We start from the raw sequence: 20,486 nt of genomic DNA, 5'->3' as shown, positions 1-20,486 counted from the left end.
CCCATTTTCAAAGCTGCACTTTTTCAGTGAACAATTGCCCCACATTTAAGATTAGCTGCTTTAGGTTAATCGTATGCCCCTGCTCTGCACACCTCATTCTTATATTATTTTCAGAGTTACGTGAGACCACATGGTTTTGTTTTTTTGAAATTGCCACCTCTTTCTTTGCTAGTATCAATAAAAATAATTAAAATGTGTGACATCTACCAAGGAACAACTCCTATTGTTCTTGAAATAAAAACATAATTCTCTTTATTAGCACCCTGGGTGGGGGACACAACAAATCTGGTACCTTGGATCGCCTCATTCTAAGCAACCTTATAGCTGCCTCTCCTGTTTCACCATCTTCTCCCACCCTCACTTTCCCCTCAAATTTTCCATCCCTCCAACCCCCAGCCCCACTTACCTGGTTATCTCAGCTGCAGCGGTGCTCGCCGCCACTGCTGCCGCTATGTGTACCTGCGGGCCACCATGGAAATGTAAGATATGGAGCCCTGCGTTCCTGATCCATGGTGGCCAGCTTAATTAAGTATTTTGTTTCAATCAACAGGATGCCGTGTCCCGTTCATTGAAAGAAAATACTTTGCGCTTGGCACCCCGGATATCCAGATTGTAAACCCAGTGGGCTAATACCAATACTTCCCGATCCGGGCGGCCCCAGAGCCCATCAATACTTTGGGCTCTGGGCCTTTACCAACCAATCTGATCCCCGCGGATCGGGTATTATTGCTAAATTAACATTGACAAACTCACGTTCTAGATTACTTTTTAAAGGTAAATAAAAGGTAAATAATGTATCTACAGATGTCTATCACTTTGGTGTTGAAAAGTCATGTTACAGATAATGTGTAAATGGGGAAAAAGTGCTTGGTTGAAATCAAGGGAGACTATACGACTAGTCTTACCGAATATCACAAACTCACCCACACCTCAGTGTGTTTTTCTCTGATAAACTTCTCACTCACCCCGACAACATTGAATAACTTTTAAAATATGTTTAAAGAGCTCAGTGCTCTGCCTGATGCTCTCAACAATGCCCTCACCCTCTCATGTCAGGAATTCTGCTTGACCATCATTTTCTCTTAGGAAAAAATACTCAATGTAAGAGTGGATCTCTGCAATTGATACGGGCTTACTCTTAATTGCTATATAAATATTAGCTACATAGCCTCTTGTTTACTTCACCCGCTCTCTGTTCAGAACGTTGTTTCATCTGATGAAAACAGACATTAGGAACATTTTTATACATTCTTTCAGAACATTTTTGATGCATTATTTGAAGGGGCATCTTTCGAGCCTGCTTCTAACATGTCATTCTTTCCCTAATGCTTCAGCGGCCATTTTTGGAACCCTTGCATCCACTCAGTTATTGACCGGTACCCATCCTGTCCCCCATCGTACACAAATCTAGAAATATTTTCAACCTCTCACTTCCAAAATCAGATTCATAACCTTTCTATTTAAGAAAAAATAGTAATCTGGATTATGTCCAGTGAACATGTCCAAATGCTTTCGAAGTGTTTACAGTTAGTGGCCTTGATTCTAAAACATGACTGAAGATGGTTCCTGTGACAAACTGACGCCTGCCCTGCAGGAGTACCAGGGTGAGTACAGACTGATGCATATACTCAGTCCTCACACATCTACAAACTGTGAACTCAATCATAAAGGTAAAACAGGCATAGCTAAGAGATATACCCACTTTGCCTTTTTTGTAACGTGGGCCAAGGTAAGGCTATACTCTAAAGAGAGGTGTGAATGTGATTCAGTAGCAACCCAAACAGCAAAGTACAACAGTCCAAAATAAAAGAATGTCCAATCAAGAGTCTATAAAAATGTATCTACCTTAATTAAGCACACCATATTGCATAATAACTGAGTAGAAAACACTTCAAAACCCACCCTTGTAGAAAGTATTCAGAATATGCAAGATATCAAGCTCCAGCACTCTGGATAATGTGAGTAATCTGAGAGTGTTCTCACTTCTCTTCCTAAATTATCCTCCTCCCAGGTGGCCAGGGAAAGGCCATCACCTTTGGATCCTGACCTTGGAAGTGGATATCCGAGGTAGGATCACCTGGACAGGGGAAACTTGGGGAGAGATGAGGAGGACCTCACAGATGAGACATGGCATCTCCCATTTCCCTTTCACAGGGAGGACAAAATCCCCAGGCCTTTATATGATATTGTCAGACTTATCCCAGTTTACCGAATGAGTGTCATACATAAATACACCACTTTGGTACTGGGATGAAGAAGAGTACCAAACACCACTTTGGCACTGAGACGAGGAAGAGGACAACACCAAGAACATTGAGAAAAGACTGCAGCCAGAAAACTGAGTGGTATATTTGACAGAAGAAAAATCAGCCCAGCTGTGACTTTAAAATCACCAACACATTGGAGTATAGTGAAGGGGGTGTGGCAGAAGCCAGCTGGAGGTGCTGGAGCCACAACCGGTGGGGCGAGTGAAGGTAAGCAGCGGACTGAAGGACCGGAGAGTGCAGAGCTGGAGAAGCGGAAGCCAGGTGTGATGCAGGTCAGAGAGCCAAGCAGATGTGCCAGTGCAACATAGATTGAAGCTGGAGGGTCTGCACGAGAACACTCGAGTCGCTGACAGCCTACCGGTCCGGATGCAGCAAAGCCGCCAAATGCCAATTCACCAGAGACACAAGACACTGAACAAAGAAGTCGATCCATGTGAGACTGGAGACTCGCAGATCCACCGTACGCACGACCAGGTGAGTCCACCTAGTGAAGGGGGCCCGGACAAGGCGAGAGGGCTGTCGAACCAGCATAGACTGTTGAACTATCAAATCCTCTGTGTTTTGAATACCGACCCTATAGAGAAAATCACTGTGAACCAAATGAGTGGCAAGAGCAAGCAAAAATCATTGCAGAACCAGTAATGGCAAGAGCCAGTGAAAAGCATTGTGAAACCAGTACTGGGAAAATCCAGTGAAAAGCATTGTGGAACTAGTAGTGGCAAAAGCCAGTGAAAATGATTGTGGAACCAGTATTGGCAAAAAGCCTTTGAAAAACATTGCAAATCCAATAGCGGGCAGAGAAAAGCATTGTGAAACAAATAGGTGGCAAGAGCCAGTGGAAGGGCTGGCAACCAGTGTGGTCCGAAATCTGTGGAAAGCATTGTGAAACAACGATTGGCCAAACCCAAATGCATTTTGTGCAAGCCCAATTGAAACAGTAAGATTAAAGAACATTTTGATGTTGGTGAAAAGGACGACAACCAGGGGTAGCGTTGGTGCGACCAGTAACGGCTGGACCATGTGATCCGACCACTGGGCCTAGACCGGGTGAAACCCGCCACTGTTTTAACTATCTTGAAACCAGTGGAAGGGAACCCTCAGGCATTGAAACTTGTGCTTCAGGAACCTGGGCAATCGGAGGGGCTGGAACACACTCCCTGTATGTTGAATGTTGGAGGAACCCTTTGTGAACTATATGTGATAACATTAAACCTTGTGAAGGTAAAGACATTCTTCCTTTGAGTTAACTGAATAGTCTGAACTTGGGGAAGGGAACTCTGATACCATTTTGTGGAACTGTGTTGAATCCTGGAGATGGGAACTCCAAGACCATTTTGTGGAATTGTGTTGAATTTGGGGATGGGAACCACAATACCATTTTGTGGAGCTGTGTTGAACTTGGGGAAGGCAACCCCAAAATCATTTTGTGGAAGTGTGTCAAACTTGGGGAAGGGAACCCTAAGACCATTGGGTAAAACTGTTTTGAACTTGGGAAGGGAGCCAATGGGTCTCATTACGACCCAGGCGGAAAACCATGGCACTAATAGCACCATGGTCCATGCCGGTAACTTACCGACTCCGCCATGGAGAAAGGGGGAATTACCACCCCATTACAAAGTTGGCGGGGCGGTAATTCCCCTTCCTCCATGGCCCTTCCCCATTTTGCCCCATAGGGCTCAATGGGAATGGGGAAGGTGGTAATTACGGTACCGCAAATTGCAGTACCGTAATTAGCACCAAGGTCCCTTTGCGGGTCCATTCCTTAACGGCTGGTAAAACCAGCCGTTAAGGTGGGAACCCGCAAAGGGACCTCGTAATCAGGCGCTAAGGGATTACCGGTACGGGTACCCTTACCAGTACCGGTAATCCCTTAGGGCCAGGGTCGTAATGAGGCCCAATGACTGTTTCTTTTATTGCTGACATCTTAACACATTGTTTAACTTTAGTTGTGAGGGAAAGTATAGGTTTTGGACACAGGGAGACTTTTAAATTGAACTTACTGACTCAGACTATCCTTAGTTTATTCCTCACAAATGATCAAGGACAGGCAACTGCCAGGGTTACAATCTTACTGGGAACAGCAGAGACAGCCTGGCTGGGGAAAATACACATATCTCGTCTACAGCTGATCTGCACTCACAGGGTTAACACTTTTTGGGTGGCTTATAACTTTGCGCTCCCTGGACGAATCGTCACCAAACTTTGCAAAAAAAGTATATAGCCCACTCTGATTTCTTTGCAAAGTTTGAAGAGGCTTGGTCCAGGGGGGGCAATGTTATAGGGGGGGACCCAAATTGTCTTTTTTTCCCATAGACTGAATGCGGACACACTTCCCTGTTCGGTCCACGGACAGTGTCCTGATTGACTAATCGCCTTGCGTAATGTCCACAGACATGCAACATGTTCGCTGATTGGATGGTGAAGAGCGTGAAGTGCGTCAGATTTTTGGAAACGCCCACCATCTTGTATCCGCAGACATCCGCGGACAGCGCAGTGTCAAATGGTGGGGAAATACAATTTTGGCAAGTGTGTTGGTCTATAAGACTGTTTGGGGATGGTGGGGGGGTAAGAGATGTTTTGAATTTTGTATCTATTTAGGTGGTAGGCACCGCTGTTATGTTTGTTGTGTCCGCGGACAGTAGCGCTGTCCTTGGTGTCCGTAATCGTTCCATATGGGAATGTCCTAAGGACACTATACCTGTCCGTACTGTTCGCAGGCAAGTTGAAACTGTTCTTAGAACACACCTGGTGTTCGGGATGTCCGCCATTGATCAACATGGAGGTGTCCTGAGGACACTATGAGCCTCACTATGTGTTAGGCGGTAAGGGATTACCGGCACTGGTAAGGGCATCGGTGCCGGTAATCCCTTACCACCCTATTCCGAGGTCCGTTAGCGGGTCCCTTCCTGGAAGTGACCCGTTAAGGGACTTCAGAGCTAATAACGGTACCACAAACGCAAATTGCGGTACCGTTATTAGCTCCATCCCCATTCCCATTGAGCCCTTGGGGGCTCGAATGGGAATGGGGAATGGTTCCCAGAATGAGGATTTACCGGGGTCCGCCAAGGTTGGAATGACCCGGTAAGTCCCTATTTCGGGAACCCGAACCTGTAATGCGGAAAGGGGGTAGCCATGGCGCTAATAGCGCCTTGGGTACCGGCTACCACGTAATGAGGCCCTATATCTGTTTGTACTGTTCGCAGGCAAGTTGAAATTGTTCTAAGAACACACGTGGTGTTCGGGATGTCCGTACAGTTCGCAGGCAAGTTGAAACTGTTCTAAGAACACACCTGGTGTTCGGGATGTCCGCCATTAATCAAAATGGAGGTGTCCTGTGGATACTATACCTGTCCGTACTGTGCACAGGCAAGTTGAAATTGTTCTAAGGACACACATGGGGCCTCATTACGACCCTCGCCCTAAGGGATTACCGGTACCGGTAAGGGTACCCGTACTGGTAATCCCTTAGCGCCTGATTACGAGGTCCCTTTGCGGGTTCCCACCTTAACGGCTGGTTTTACCAGCCGTTAAGAAATTGACCCGCAAAGGGACCTTGGTGCTAATTACGGTACCGCAATTTGTGGTACCGTAATTACCGCCTTCCCCATTCCCATTATGCCCTATGGGGCAAAACAGGAATGGGGAAGGGCCATGGAGGAAGGGGGAATTACCGCCCTGCCAACCTTGTAATGGGGTGGTAATTCCCCCTTTCTCCATGGCGGAGTCGGTAAGTTACCGGCATGGACCATGGTGCTATTAGCACCATGGTTTTCTGCCTGGACGTAATGAGGCCCATGGTGTTTGGGATGTCCGTACTGTTCGCAGGCAAGTTGAAACTGTTCTAAGAACACACATGGTGTTTGGGATGTCCACAAATAAAGGAAAATGGAGGTGTCCTGAGCACACTATACTTGTCCGTATTGTTTGCAGGCAAGTAGAAACTGTTCTAAGGACACCCAAGCTGTCCGGGGAAATTAAAAATGCCATGTGGCCTAGTTAAAAATGTTTGATTCTGTGGGTGTGATCATAGTTAAAAATGTTTGATTCTATGGGTGTGATATGCTGCGGTGGTTGCTGCCAGGGCTTTGAGTCTTGGGTGCATGGTCAAAGGCCATTCACCCAAGACTCTAGGCCCTGGTGGCAACCACCGCAGCATATTACATCCATAGATCACACCCATAGAATTAAACGTGGGTGTGATGTATGGGTGTGATATGTTTTGGAGTTGTGGCCAGACTGTACCGAAGACTGAAGTTATAAGTACTGAAGTTATAAGCTACTATGGGTGTGATATGTTGTGGTGGTTGTGGCAGGGTTCATGGGTGAAGGCTGTAGGCTGTAGGCTGTATACTCAATACTCTAGGTCCTGACCACAACCACTGCACCATATCACAGCCATAGATCATACCTATAGATTTGATTATCTTTCAAATGGTTCAATTATACTTACTGCATGATTTGTTGACATTCGATACATTTTTTTACATGAGTTTGGTACCTGGAGGAAATATTCTTTTCAAGTTCTCTGATAAAAGAAAAGAGCATGTTAGTGTATGTATTCTATAAAGACTTATTACATTTCATAATAGATATTTCAGCTTTTTTTTTTTACCCTCATATTTGGTTTACAAACCAATGTACTTGTTTGTTTCCTTTCAGTGTTTATTTCTTGTTTCTGGTTAATGTTCTATCTTTTGGAGTGTTGCAGATTTCGGAAGCAGTTACATACCTGATGACGTATTGTAACTGTCTATTTTTAGTTGTTATACAATCTTGGGCTAGTTAGATACCTATTGGTGTATTCTAACAGTTTATAGTTATTTCATAGAATTTATTTAATGTTGAAGTACAGATTAGTTATTACATTTTGGTTTTAAGAAGATTAAAAAAGTGTTTGTAAGATTTGCTGGTAATCTCTGCTTTAGAGTAACCATTCACATTTTTGTTGCAGATTTCTGAAGCAGTGTGATACCTGATAGAGTATTCTAACTGTAATTATATTATTATTATTCTTTATTTAGTGGTATTGATTTATCTGTTTGGTTGTTATAGAATCTTGGGGTATTAGGATAGCTGTTGGCGTATTCTAACAGTTTATAGTTTTCTAATTGAAATTTTGTTAATATTTCAGTACAGATTAGTTATTGAATTTTTGGTTTTAAGAAGATTAAATAAGTGTTTGTAAGATTTGCTGGTAATCTCTGCTTTAGAGTAATGGTACTATCATTACATTCGAACAATCCATATTTATTTTTTGTATATGCAGTGCAGTGACCTGCATTGGTTGTGGCTCCTGCGTGGTAGATTATACCTATTGTTGTTAAGGTTTTTCTACCAAGTGATACTTGACTATGTGTGAATCCAGTAGTCAGCTTGCAGTTGTTTTTGGTACCATCAGCATTGTAACATAGAAGCATTAGTATTAATTATTTACTATGTGTTTGTATTAGTAAGGAGGAGCGATTATCTGAATTGCAGGTAGTACATAATCTGCCATGGTTTGCATGTTGTACAAGTTGCTGAAATGGAATGGATTCACAATTTGGTATGGATACATACACAAAGCGCTCGTTAGGTATTTCTTCTTGTGTAACATTGTTGCAGAGAGTTCAGGTATGTTTCCAATTGTATGAAATCTGGAAGATTTCATTTATAGGTATGTTTTTGTTTTCCAATAATTGTAGTAAGTACATTAGAAATTCTTGTGGATCTTCTTGTGAGTTTATAGTGAATTTTACCATTCCAGCACAGTAGTCCATTTTGTGTCTTATTCCGTGAACACTATACGTATTGTCATGATTGTTTTTTGTGTTTCTAAGAAGGACTAACATTTGCAAACACAGTTTTAAGTATTGAAATAGAATATTAATTGCTACATTTGCGTAACAACTTACACCAGTTACATTTGAAAATGTTAATGGACCTGGTAGTTCTGTGTCTAAGTCATTTTTTCGGAGTGTATGTTGCCTTTCTGAAGAAGTACCTAAGTTACTTTGACTAATAGGTTCTTCTTTACTTATTGTGATTGATGAAGTATTAGCTTCTTTTACTCTCTTTGGAGGATTTGCAGTAATATTCTGTTGCATTTCTGTTTGAATTAGTTTTCTTTTACGTTTTATTTTTTGTGGAACAGGATATGCTTTTAGATTGGGGGTGTATAGTGAACGTAGTCTATTGTATTCTAGAATGCAAAGAATATCAGCGGTGACTTTACTTGCATCAAAGTTGATTAGAAATAGACCTTCAAGTGTACGTAAGCGTGATAGTATTACGTAGCTCATGGTTTCTTTAAAGACTGTGTTACCAATATCTATCAAGGCATTGTCTAGGGTAAGACCTTGGGATTTATGAATGGTGACTGCATATGCAAGATTTAGAGAAAATTGTTCTTTACGTACACACATGTCTTTGAAGAGAAGGAATCGAGCTGTTGAGTACCCTATCCTTTTTACTTCTGAAAGTTTGTCAAAGAGTATATTGACAAACTGAATGTTGTTGTCACGTGGCTATGTTTGAAAGCCAACAATTGTACCCAGTGCTCCATTAACTAGTCCTTTCTCCCCGTCCAGGTTACGTTTAAGCATTACTCTACAGTTTAAGGATAATTATAATATTTTTTCCAAGCCAGCTGTGTTGGAGATTGAATGTTCTAAGGTATTTAGTCTTGTTGTGGCTTGTTGACACATAGGTAGTGTAATACCATGTACGTCCAGTTTGTCTGTGGAACAAATTTCAATTATTGGTTGCATTTCTTTTTTTAACATTGTTCCATTGAATTTGGAACAGCTTACAAGAGTTGGCATTAAGGCCATACAATTGACATTTTTTTGTGCTAATTGTTCCATAACATCAGTAGCACATGAGTTATCACCATAAAGTGCATGGATGTGCCGGGTTTTTAATATTGTTTGTGCTTCTTGAGATAGTACACCAACTCTAATACTTTTTAAAATGTTGTTAATTCTGTATATTGAAAATGTTGCCAAAGGTTGACAATTGTTTTACGGCAGAGTTTGTGTCCTAAAGTTTTAAAAATAGGTTCACCTTTCACTGGTGTCAATTGAAGAAGATCTCCGAAAACAATAATGTGTTTTCCTCCAAAGAGTTCTTCATAGTTTGTTTTAAGTACTTCTTGCAATCTGAGATGAATCAAAGCCAACATTAGGTTGGAGACCATGCTCACTTCATCTATTAGTAACATTTTCATTTGTTTCAAAACTCTACCTAGTTCCATTGCAGCTTCTGTAGAAAGTTTGTAATAATCTAATTTGTTTTGGTGTTCTACTGGAAGGAGTAGTAATCGGTGTAAAGTGACACCACCTATGTTGTGGACAGCTAAACCTGTGCGGGCAGTTACAACAGCTGACAGTTTGTTGTTTGTCAATCGTTGAATGAACTTGCAAATGGTTTTGATTAAGAATGTTTTACCTGAACCAGCTTCACCACTGACGTATAGTAGTATAGGTTTGTAATTTTGGCAGGTACATTCTTTATTTTCATGTTGTACACCATGTGTAATTTGTTTTGTTACTTCTTCAAAAATGGTGTTCTGCTCTTTGTTTAGTTTTGATTGTAGTGCAGTTAAGTCTTCTGTATATTCTTCAAAGTGACACATGGTGTTTTCTACTTCTGTCATAGCTGATTCTGTCTCATTTGCTATTAGTGGCTGTCCCAGTGGTTCTTGGCTTCCTGTTGTAGAAGGTTGACTACTGTCGGGAGTGTCCTTATCTAGTTGGGCCTGGGGTTCTTCTTCATGTTGCTGTTCATTTTGCAACATCGTTTTGTACTGCATAAAGTTCACATCAGTGATAGTGCTTTCATTTGCTTTGAAAGCATCTTCGTAGCAGTCATAGTTATCTAGTAACTCTTCTTCTGTTCTCCATGGTTTAAAAAATTGTAGGAGGAACATGTAATATAGTTTTTTCTGTTAAGGAGTTTTTAATGACAATTTGATATGATTAATTAAACTTGGTTTGCTAAGTTTTACTAAGCTGCCTTCATAATCTTTCACTGTATATCTACCTTTGCTTTCATTGGGTTTTATATTATTTTTGTATGCAAAGTTTTGGGCTATGTGGTATAGACACATGTTTTCCAAAGTGGTACTCCTGTTCGGGTAGTATGTGTCTAGTAAATAGTTTTTCAAAATGTCTTGGCTGTTTGGATCATTTTTGGCTATTGTTTCTATGTCGTCATATGATTTGAGAGCTCTTTTTCTAGATTTAGCAGGACCAAGACTTAGCCATACTATATTTTGAGATTTTCCATACAAAGCAGTACCGGTTAAACAATCTGCAGCTTCGTAGGCGCCACATTCTCTATGAGAGAGCATTTTTATGCCTAAGCTGTACAATTTCTGAGATAGTGTTTTGTCTGATGATAGATCATTCCAGAGGTCTTGAAGCTCTGTTTTTTTCTGCTTTTGTTAAGTATGCTGTAACATATCGTGCAAATGCAGTGGAATTGTCTGCAATGTACTAGACATCTATGTTTGCATTCCATAAGTGGGCAATGATTGCATTGCAATCATTGATATATTTTAATTCTTCTGTTCTTTTTATGTAATATGTGTTTTTAGGTGATTTACCTTTAACATTATGTCTAACTGAAGACATGAAGTTGTTTACTTCACCTGTTTCTGTAACTGGTCTGGGGAAACCAAACCGGCATTTGGTGTAGTATTTCCCTTTCTTTTTGTATTTGCGACAACAATATTGGCCAAATTTGTGTCTTTGAAATTGTACAATTTGTGCATGAAGATCACTATTTGTCGTTTGTGAAGGGATTTCACAAGTGACATATTTTTGGGTGAAATGAAAAAGAGTGGCATCACTGTCCTGACCAAATTTAGGAGCATCTTTAATCCATAAATGCAAGTGGATATGTGGTGCTCCTCTGGCTTGATATTCTTTTCTCCAAAAGAAGTGTTCCACTTCTCTGAGTGGAGGAACAGTTTTATTACAAATAAAGTGTAGCATAGCAATGAAAAGATGATGGAAAAATCTTGAAACATTAACAGGATCTAGAGAGCAAAGTTCTCCAGGTGTTAGTATATCTATGTTTGTTTTGTTTTTGTTTGATATGCGTAGGAAATCATGTAAATCTTCCCATGCATATTCTGCACAACTTAATGCAACAAACCAAGTGGGTGGTCCAAGGTTTCTGATCATACAATGTACATCTCTGTGACGTCAGAACCAGTATTCTTGAGTACCAAGCATGTTTGCAAACAGATTTGTAATACTTGATTGTAAAACCTCATCTTATTCTTGCACTTTCTGTATTAATTCTGTAGCCGACATATGTTATAACTGTGTTCCCGATTTCAAAATGTGTGCAACTCTGTAACATAGAGTTGCTAGTTCACTTTCAAAGAGTAGGTGGAATATGTATTCCACATTTTGTCTAAATCTGGGATCTTCAGAATACATTCGTAATGAACGGTATTCTGATGCTGTTATTCGAGTGGGTCTGTCATCGTATCTTCCTCCTTTGCCAGTAGGAAATAGTAGAGGAAAAGCACATGCTTCTATACTTTTTTCCCATATGCTCATTGTTGATCCTTTGGTTTGTCGCATTTGGTACGTTTCTAGTGCATCATCTATGCTGTCTTTAGAGTGCAATGGATGAATTGTACAATGGTCTAAAATATTGGATACTGCATTTGTATTTCACTCTTGTATTATTTCAGTTGTTCCACTTACGTTTTCTTCAATATTTATTTCTTTGTAGTACTCATTATTGTCTTTTAAATATTGCAAGGCTTGGCTAACTTTATGTAAATCGACGAGTTGTTGCCAATTTTTTTTTGTCTTTTGTTGGTACACCATTTACTAAGATAATTGAAGATTGTTCTATTGGACCTTGCACTCCTAGAATGTGTACATTTTCTGTCAGATTTAATGGTAAATAAACTACTTTTCCACGAATACCTTTCACCAATTCTGAGGGAGGTAATTTTGCTGTTTTTGGTTGAAGACAGAATATTGCTTGAGATGGGTGTACTGTTTGAAATATGATGCTCTCATATAAATTGAGTTGTTGCAGGGGTTTTGGTAGTGGAAATAATTCCAAATTATTTGTGATAGCATGGGAAGAGGTTTGGTTGTTGTCAAGTTTTGTAGTGCAGTAACTGCAAAGTATTAAAGGGTCAGTTATTTCATATTTGTTTTCTGCTAAAAGGTAGAGAGCTAATTCAAACTATTTAGAATCTTCATTGTTGTCTATTTTGTATTTTATGTCTATAGTTTTTGTGTTAGTTTCATAAAAGGTTCTGCGGCAACACACACACACACACACACACACACACACATGGTTTGGTATTTCAGCGGATGTACTTTTAAATTTTAGTATTTCTTTTCTGTATGTGTGTAGTAGAAGGTTGCCTTGTGTACAGTTGTTTCTAGTTTGTTGTACAGGTATTGCGTATTGTAAGTGGCTTTCACTTCCAAAATATTTTACCTGGATATGGTCAATTTGTTCAAGTATTCTTTGGCTGTACCATGTAGAAGATTGATATTTAAATTGGATAGTGCTAATACAGGACTTTTAGCATAGTACAGTTTATAGACTAGATTTCTTATAGTTGGATGATGAGTTGATATCATTTCGATATGATGGAAGGTGCTTTTGCAAATTGGTCCTGAAATGCAGGCTAATGAATGTCCTTTTAGCCCTGTGTATTTACGCACTGGACAGGTATCCATATTTTGCAGCAGTTTCATTTTGATTTTGTCTTTGCCTTTCACATATTGACTGAGAAATTGGTGTAAAGATTTGAAAGATTTTTTGGGAATGTTACACATTGACGTGCATGACCATTTGTATACTGAATGTTTTTGTCCAGTCGAATGGAGAGGTAATTCTGAGTTTTCAGGGGATATTTTTGTAAGCAGTGTTTCTTGTTCCATTATGGTATTATTAATTTTTTTATAACCTTGTCCACTGCTATGTATAGCAATCGTATTTGTTTGCTTTTGTTTGTATGCGTCTTCATTAAAATATGGTTCTGTGTTTGTGGTGTGACTCCATTCACCTCCACAGATATTTAAGAAGTTATTTTTGTTGACATTCTGTTTATTGAGAAGTCTTTTTTATAATTTACTAATTAGTTTTGTTAGTGGTTTCATTCTTTTTAACACTAAAATAAATAATTTTCTTTTGAGTAGGATTGCACTGTCTATCAAGGCTTCTAATATTAATTTTCTACGGTAGGTTTTAAGGGTTGTGTATGATTTCTCTCCTGTTTTTATAAGATTTTGAAGGACTCTGTGGCGGAAAATGTTTGTAAAAATATTTTTGGGGTATTTTTACTTGACATTATATCAAGATTTATAGGAGTAGTTTTAGCAGTAGTGGTAGCTGAATTCTTGATAATCGTTTTCTGTTTCGTTTTATATTTCGATAGAGGAGGCAAAGTTTCTGTACTTGAAACATGTTTAGTTTTGCTAAATGACTGTATACTATTTTGTTTGAACTTTTTGTCCAAATTCTGCTAGAGATGGATGCTTAATTTGGATACTTCTTTTTTCATTTGCTCTACTTCTATGTTGTATTCTACAGACTTGCTTTTTGGTAGGCATTCTTTTGGGTCTGTTGAAAAAAATAAAGAAAGTATGGGTTGGGTTGTTCTGCAATGGTATGTGCTGTGTGCCTGAGTGTCTGAGTATGATGGTAGAGATGTATGTGATGGTGTGTGGAGGCTATTCTTCTATTTGTGTGTTACTATACTGGGGTTCAGATGACAGTATAAAGTAAGCTAGTGGTGAGGAGAAGCACAAATACTAAATCTAATGGTACAGGATTAAAACAGTTCTTTGTTCTGCAATAATAACATTCTAGTGGCTGGGTTTTGTCATTTGTGCACCAAAAAATGGGGATTTGTGAAGCATTCTGTCTGCAAATTCCTGTTTAGGAAATGGGTGTTTGTGGGCAGAATGGAGCACTTATCTTTTATTTTTGGTGCACAAATACCATGAATCAACTCCACAGTGTGTTTGCGTAACAGTAAGAATAGTATGGTAATATTGCACTTACTTTTTTTGTGTGGAAAGATTAGGTTTCTTCTGAGTTGTTTGTACTTCAGATTCTGCTGCTTTTCAGGAGTGTGCTCTTCACTGTAATTGTAAAAGAAAGAAGTTAGTAATTTTGTGTGTATATAGTATGTATTTTCCTTTGACTATATGCAGCCTTCATATTTTATTTACATTATGTTAGCTGAACATGCTATGCAAATAAACAGAATAGAAAGTGTATGAAACATGCTTGGTTTCTTAAGGCTGTGTTATTGGATGTTAGGAGATAGAAGAAATAATGATATACTTATTTTGCAATTTTTATAAGGTAATGGCAGATAGTTTATAGAAAAGCATGGAATGTATGCATTTTGTGAAGGTGTGGGTAATACATCAGAAGGATATGATGTACAGGTAGTGGTGTTATTGCAGTTGGGAGTTTTTCAATGTTAGTGTTTATCTGTGTGAGTGTTTGAAGGTGCCTGACCTTATCTTGGCTGTGTGTAATTTTTTAGATAGCTGTGTGTGTAATAATTTGCTTAGATAGCAGACTGGTTTGGAAGTGACAGTTGATTATAGCCGAAGGGAAAAATGACAGTAAATTCATTTTATAGGTTATACAGATTAAGTGACAGTTACTCTGTGTATATGCATTCATAAGAGTTGTACTTGTACTGTGCAGAAAATATGCATACCTGTAGTTTGTATTCATGCATGTGGATATGCATGCAGCTGCAAGTAGAAATCTTGGAGACTTGTACAGCAGTTTATTGTAGTAGGTGCTTTCCAATGATATGAGACTTGTACTCAGAGTAATCTACAGTACATTTGAAGTGCTGAACTCTGATGATGCAGTTAGATGTAGAGATCTTGAATGTGATTGGTGGATGGTTGTGTGACTGTTTAGCTGTATCCAATGAGGGAATGGCACAGAGAGTTAAGTGGAAATGGTAGAAGGGCTGTCTAGGTTACGATATGTCAGCAGACATAACGGAAGTCCGCGGACACCGCAAATTACAAACAGGGATTTTGGGGTGGAGCGGCATGCAAATGAGAATGAGCAGAAGAATTGATTGTTCAGTAAAGTTTGGTGGGTGTGTTGTGTACGAAGACAGTTTGTCAGAAGGTCTTTTTCCTGTGAGAAGAACAGTTGGCTATAGCTGTGTGTTTCAGAAAACAGATTGTCTGGATTTTGGGAGACTCATGGATACATTGGTTGGAGGTGCATGCACAACGCTGTGGAGTAGCTGCAGATCTTGGATTCCCTCATGTGGAAGTGTACTGCATGGAGTACGTGGAATGAAGTGGCTAGACTTGTTATCTCTCTGTGCTAGTTTGCAGACAGAGCATCATCCAGACATAATTATAATTCATTGTGGAGAGAACCGTTTGGGGCATGTGTCAGGAATTTCTTTGCAATTTGCGATGAAAGAAGGACTTGGGAAGTTCATGGACATGTTTCCAAATTCCCAAGTAATTTTTTCTCGTATTTTGCAAAGACAAATGTGGCTGCGTTCTTCTTCATTTGGTCCACAAATGGAGAAAGCGAAGCGCAATGTCAATAAGGTTGTTTGTACCTTTCTAAGAGATGTTGGCATGTCCTCTTTTCACAATGAAAATATTATGTTTCGTAGCACATACATTTTTTGTAGAGATGGAGTCCATCTTACTTATGCTGGTAATCAGATTTTTCTGAGAAATGTACAAAATGCATTGCGTCCTTTTGTGGAATTACAGCTACCCATTTTTCAGTAGGTGTTTACTATTTCAAGTTTTTCAAATACAAAAAATCATCACCAAAATGCTCTTTTCAGAGCCACCTCTTCCTCCCAAATAAAAGTGCAATGATTTTGATTGGGCAGCACCCCAAAATGTTAGATGTTCGCGAACTGCCATGGACTTCTAAAAAAAAAAAAAAACACAGGGCCCTGCACCATTTATTTGTCACTTCTATTTTTAGACTGTGAAAAGCGTCTCTGAAAAGTGCCTTTTTTTGGGGATTTTTGTTGTTTTGTATTTCTTTTTGTTTTTTTACACACGACACACTAGGAGAGGAGGGGAAAGGAGGGTAAGGGGGGACACCAACCACAGGGATAAGAAAGGGCGAAATGGAGAGAGGAAGATGCAAGGTGGGCCTTTCTTAGGTAGTGGGCAGGTCTTCTTGTGCTCGGAGACCAGAGTCTCAAAAGCACTTCGAAGTCTCTCCCCCCTGCAGAGTACTGCGTCACAGTACATACACAAAAGTGTGACCCTCGAAAGGTAAGGGTCATCAGCATTGTGAATGGCCTGTGAGGCAGCTGGAGGGATGCGCTCTCCCACAGGCATGTCTCTTGTGGTGAGAGGAGCGGAAACAGAGGATGAAGTAGAGGAACTCAACCTACTACGCTACTCGCAAGGTACAACCTTGCGAACGGCCCCACCATGGAACGACCTTAGGTGTCACTTCATAGTAGTCGTACCAAAGCTGTACGAACCAAGCTTCCCGTGACTCAGCACCATTTTGCACTGGTTGCAGGTAACTTTGTTCGCACGTGCCTTGGATACGTTACCATGAATGGTAAATAACCGCTACACCCAAGACTCACAGCGAGTGCTGGTAGTAGGGACTTCCACTACCTCATCCTCTTCATCCTTTTCATCCTCCTCTACATCCTCACGCCTGTTCCCCTCTTCAGGCCCTTGGGGAGGTGGTGGAGGGGGTGGGGGTGGTGCTGAGGCAGATGTAGCACCAGGGGGCAGTAGAGGAGCCATGGATGCCATCAGGATTCAGAAGATAATCTTCCAAAATTGGTAGCAAAATGCACTGTGTTCTGCGCTGTCCGCAGACAGAACAAACACCCCAAAAGGGCCCAAAAAGTTCTAAAAAGTATGTGGAAAGCTATGGTGCATTTTTAGTATGAAATACTGTGGATTGCCCAAAACAGGTACTTTAAAAAAGTTTGGGGACCCAGAGAGTGTCCGCAATTCAGGACACATGTTCAGCGTGGATGCGGTCACATGATGGAGCCGCGAACATGTCAGGAAGAGTTGTTCGCAGGACATCAGCTGCACGGGAACGGTTGTGCGCATGCGCGCGGGTGTTCTACGAACAGTGGTCCATCCTGAAATTAATTAAAAGTGCGACTCAAGCGACACAAACACTAACGGACAGGCGCAATGTTCAGAGAACTTATGAGTGTGGTGCACATGTGCGTAGATGTTCTTCAGGCAGTACGGACAGGTATAGTGTTCTTAGAACACCTACATTTTGGTTTATTGGACATCCCTGACACTGAGTGTGTTCTGAAAACAGTTTCAACTTGCCTGCAAACAGTACGGACAGGTGTAGTGTCCTTAAGACACCTCCCTTTTGATTAATTGCGGACATCCCGGACACAGAGTGTGTTCTTAGAAAAAGTTTCAGCTTGCCAGCGAACAGTACAGAGAGGTATAGTGTCCTTAGGACACCTCCATTTTGATTAATTACGGATATCGCAAATAACGAAAGTGTTGTTAGAACAGTTTCAACTTGCCTGCGAACAGTGCAGACAGGTATAGTGTCCTTATAACACCTCCATTTTGGTTAATTACGGACATCGTGTGCACCTCCTATGTTCTAAGAACAGTTTCAACTTGCCTGCGAACAGTACGGACAGGTATAGTGTCCTTAGGACACAGCCATTTTAGTTTGATTGTGGACATCCTAGACACCGAATGTGTTCTTAGAACAGTTTGGACTTGCTTGCGAACATTACGGACAGGCATAATGTTTTTAGAACATCTCCATTTTGGTTAATTGCGGACATCCCGGACACCTCATTTGTTCTTAGAACAGTTTCAACTTGCCTGCGAACAGTACAGACAGGTATAGTGTCCTTAGGACACCCCCATTTTCGTTTGTTTACGGATATTCCAGACACCCGCTCTGTCCGCGGACACCTCAACTGATTTTTTTAAAAAAAAAGAAACAAGAAATGAATTAGGACACATATAATAATGTTACTTTATTATATATGGATGTAAAATGTATGAAAGAGAAGGGGAAGCAGAAACTGAGACACACACAGGAGAATTGAAATTTTCAAGAGGATTCATATGAGGTGAAGAAGGAATGGAAGTCTCATCAAAACGTTTTTGTTCATGGAGAGGGTTTGGGGATAATTGACTGGGATATGGTGAGGGGGGACAGGTACCTCTGGGACAATGGTATCTAGTTTTTTCTTTCAAGTGATCCTCCACAAAGTTTTTCAAATTGTTGACATTTGCCATGAGCATGTCCATTTTCTCTTCCATGCGCTGGAGAATCTTATCCAATATTTCTTTTGGTGCACTATTTTCAATGTTTGTATGGTCTTTAAAAATTAATGTATATGTTAAATGTATATAAAGTAATACTTAATTGGTTTATATAGAAAAGTGTCTACCATCAGGTTCACTATCTTCAGACATTTCCTCACGTGGGAAATTCTCCTGAAGGCACTCAGAGTACTAGACATTTCTGTGAGAAAAGAAAATTATATCACTTTCTTTGTATCTAATACAGACATTTTAGAAATATATGAGTAAAATGAAGTACACTTACTAGCTTCTGGTAAGGTGTGTTCTTACTGGTTTGTAGCTCTGCTGTTGCTCCTAGTTGTGGAGTTTCTGTGAGGTAATTATGTTGGAAGCCTATGTTTCTTCTTTTGGTATATTCCATTTTAGAACATATTCCATTTAAATGAATGGTAGATGTGTTACATATATGGGTTATACTTCTTATTTATTACTGCTTATAATGTGTATGTGTGCTGGTTTGTGTACTTGTGCAGTGTTCATATGTTATGATATAACAATTTAAGATATCCCCAGACTTTTTGGGTAGTGCTGCTGTTGTCCGCGCCTGTCCGCGGACATGCGAAGAGTCCGCGGACATCAAATTCAGTAGCGGGGGTTCAGTATGTTCTATGTTACATGCACATAAAGTCAGGGATATTATTGTTAAGCTGTGCTACTAAAAACCTATGAAATTCAGTAAAACAACTTTGTTAAAGGGATGTTATGGTTAAGTTGTGCTACTAAAAACCTATGAAATTCAGTAAAAAGAACTTTGTTAAAGGGACGTTTTCGTTAAGTTGCACTACTAAAAACCTATGAAATTCAGTAAAAATACTTTGCTTAAGGGATGTTAGGGTTCCAAGTAAAACCGAAAAAACCCTGAAATTCGCTAGTTATGGTAAGTTAAACAACCATAACTCGCGCCACCACTGTGCACTGCTAAGACTAACACCCAGGACATCAAAGATGACATCACAAATGTATAAACTTAATTATTAAAAATCAAATAAGACAGGGCTGCTTTACCCTTCCCACATGGCAATTCCTCACAGTTCTAAACTTTTCTGTTAAATAAATCGATTGTGTTCAGGTGTGTCCGTTTCTCATTCTTAATTCTCTACCTGCTTTGAATATGATGTCCTTCTCTCCCCACGGACCTTGGAGTTATCTGGGATCCATTTATTCTGTCTTAAGTCTTTTAACAGTTTAATAGCATTATTATACAAAAGACATGCAACACAGACATTTCCCACTTCCAATATAAAACTGCCATCTTAAGTAACAGTTCGATATCTGGCCGATTTTGAAAGAATAATATTCTCTGGCATTGCTTTGGGAAGCACACAGGCCATCATCTTTCATCCTGCCATCCCATTGAGAAGGGGGAGAACATATGCAAATCAAGCTTTGTTCCACTCAAAATGAAGGACACATCTGAATGAGAGCACAGGCAACTCAAGTCATGTTCAGCCTCATTGGGCAGGGTATGTAAGAGCAATGGTCTTGAACTTGTTGTGCATAGAGATACAAGCTACAGCTCACTGACTAAGCTCAATGAGGCTGAAACATTTCTGGGGTTTCTTGTAGTTTCACGTCGACAGGATTTGCCCAAGCAGTTAGGGCATGGCTGACCCTTCTGGGGTGGGACCACGTTTAATTTTCATATTGTCTTTTCCCTTCCATCATGGCATGGGGGTTGAGAAACAATGGTGTAGAGGGTTACCCAGCGTAATGCTAGACATGATGATTACTCTAAAACTTTTCATGCACAATCTTTCAGTTTTGCAAATGATAAACAGCTGGATTCAACTCAACGAGGCTAAGATGAAAATTCAATTATTTTCCCATGCAGATTGCCTAGATAGTGATTTTGATTGAGGAGATGCTGGTCATGAGATTGTCATCAGTC

The sequence above is a fragment of the Ambystoma mexicanum genome, chromosome 4q (genome assembly GCF_040938575.1).
Source record: "Ambystoma mexicanum isolate Mex_15411 chromosome 4q, UKY_AmexF1_1, whole genome shotgun sequence".
NCBI lineage: Eukaryota > Metazoa > Chordata > Amphibia > Caudata > Ambystomatidae > Ambystoma > Ambystoma mexicanum.
This window is presented reverse-complemented; position numbering follows the sequence as displayed.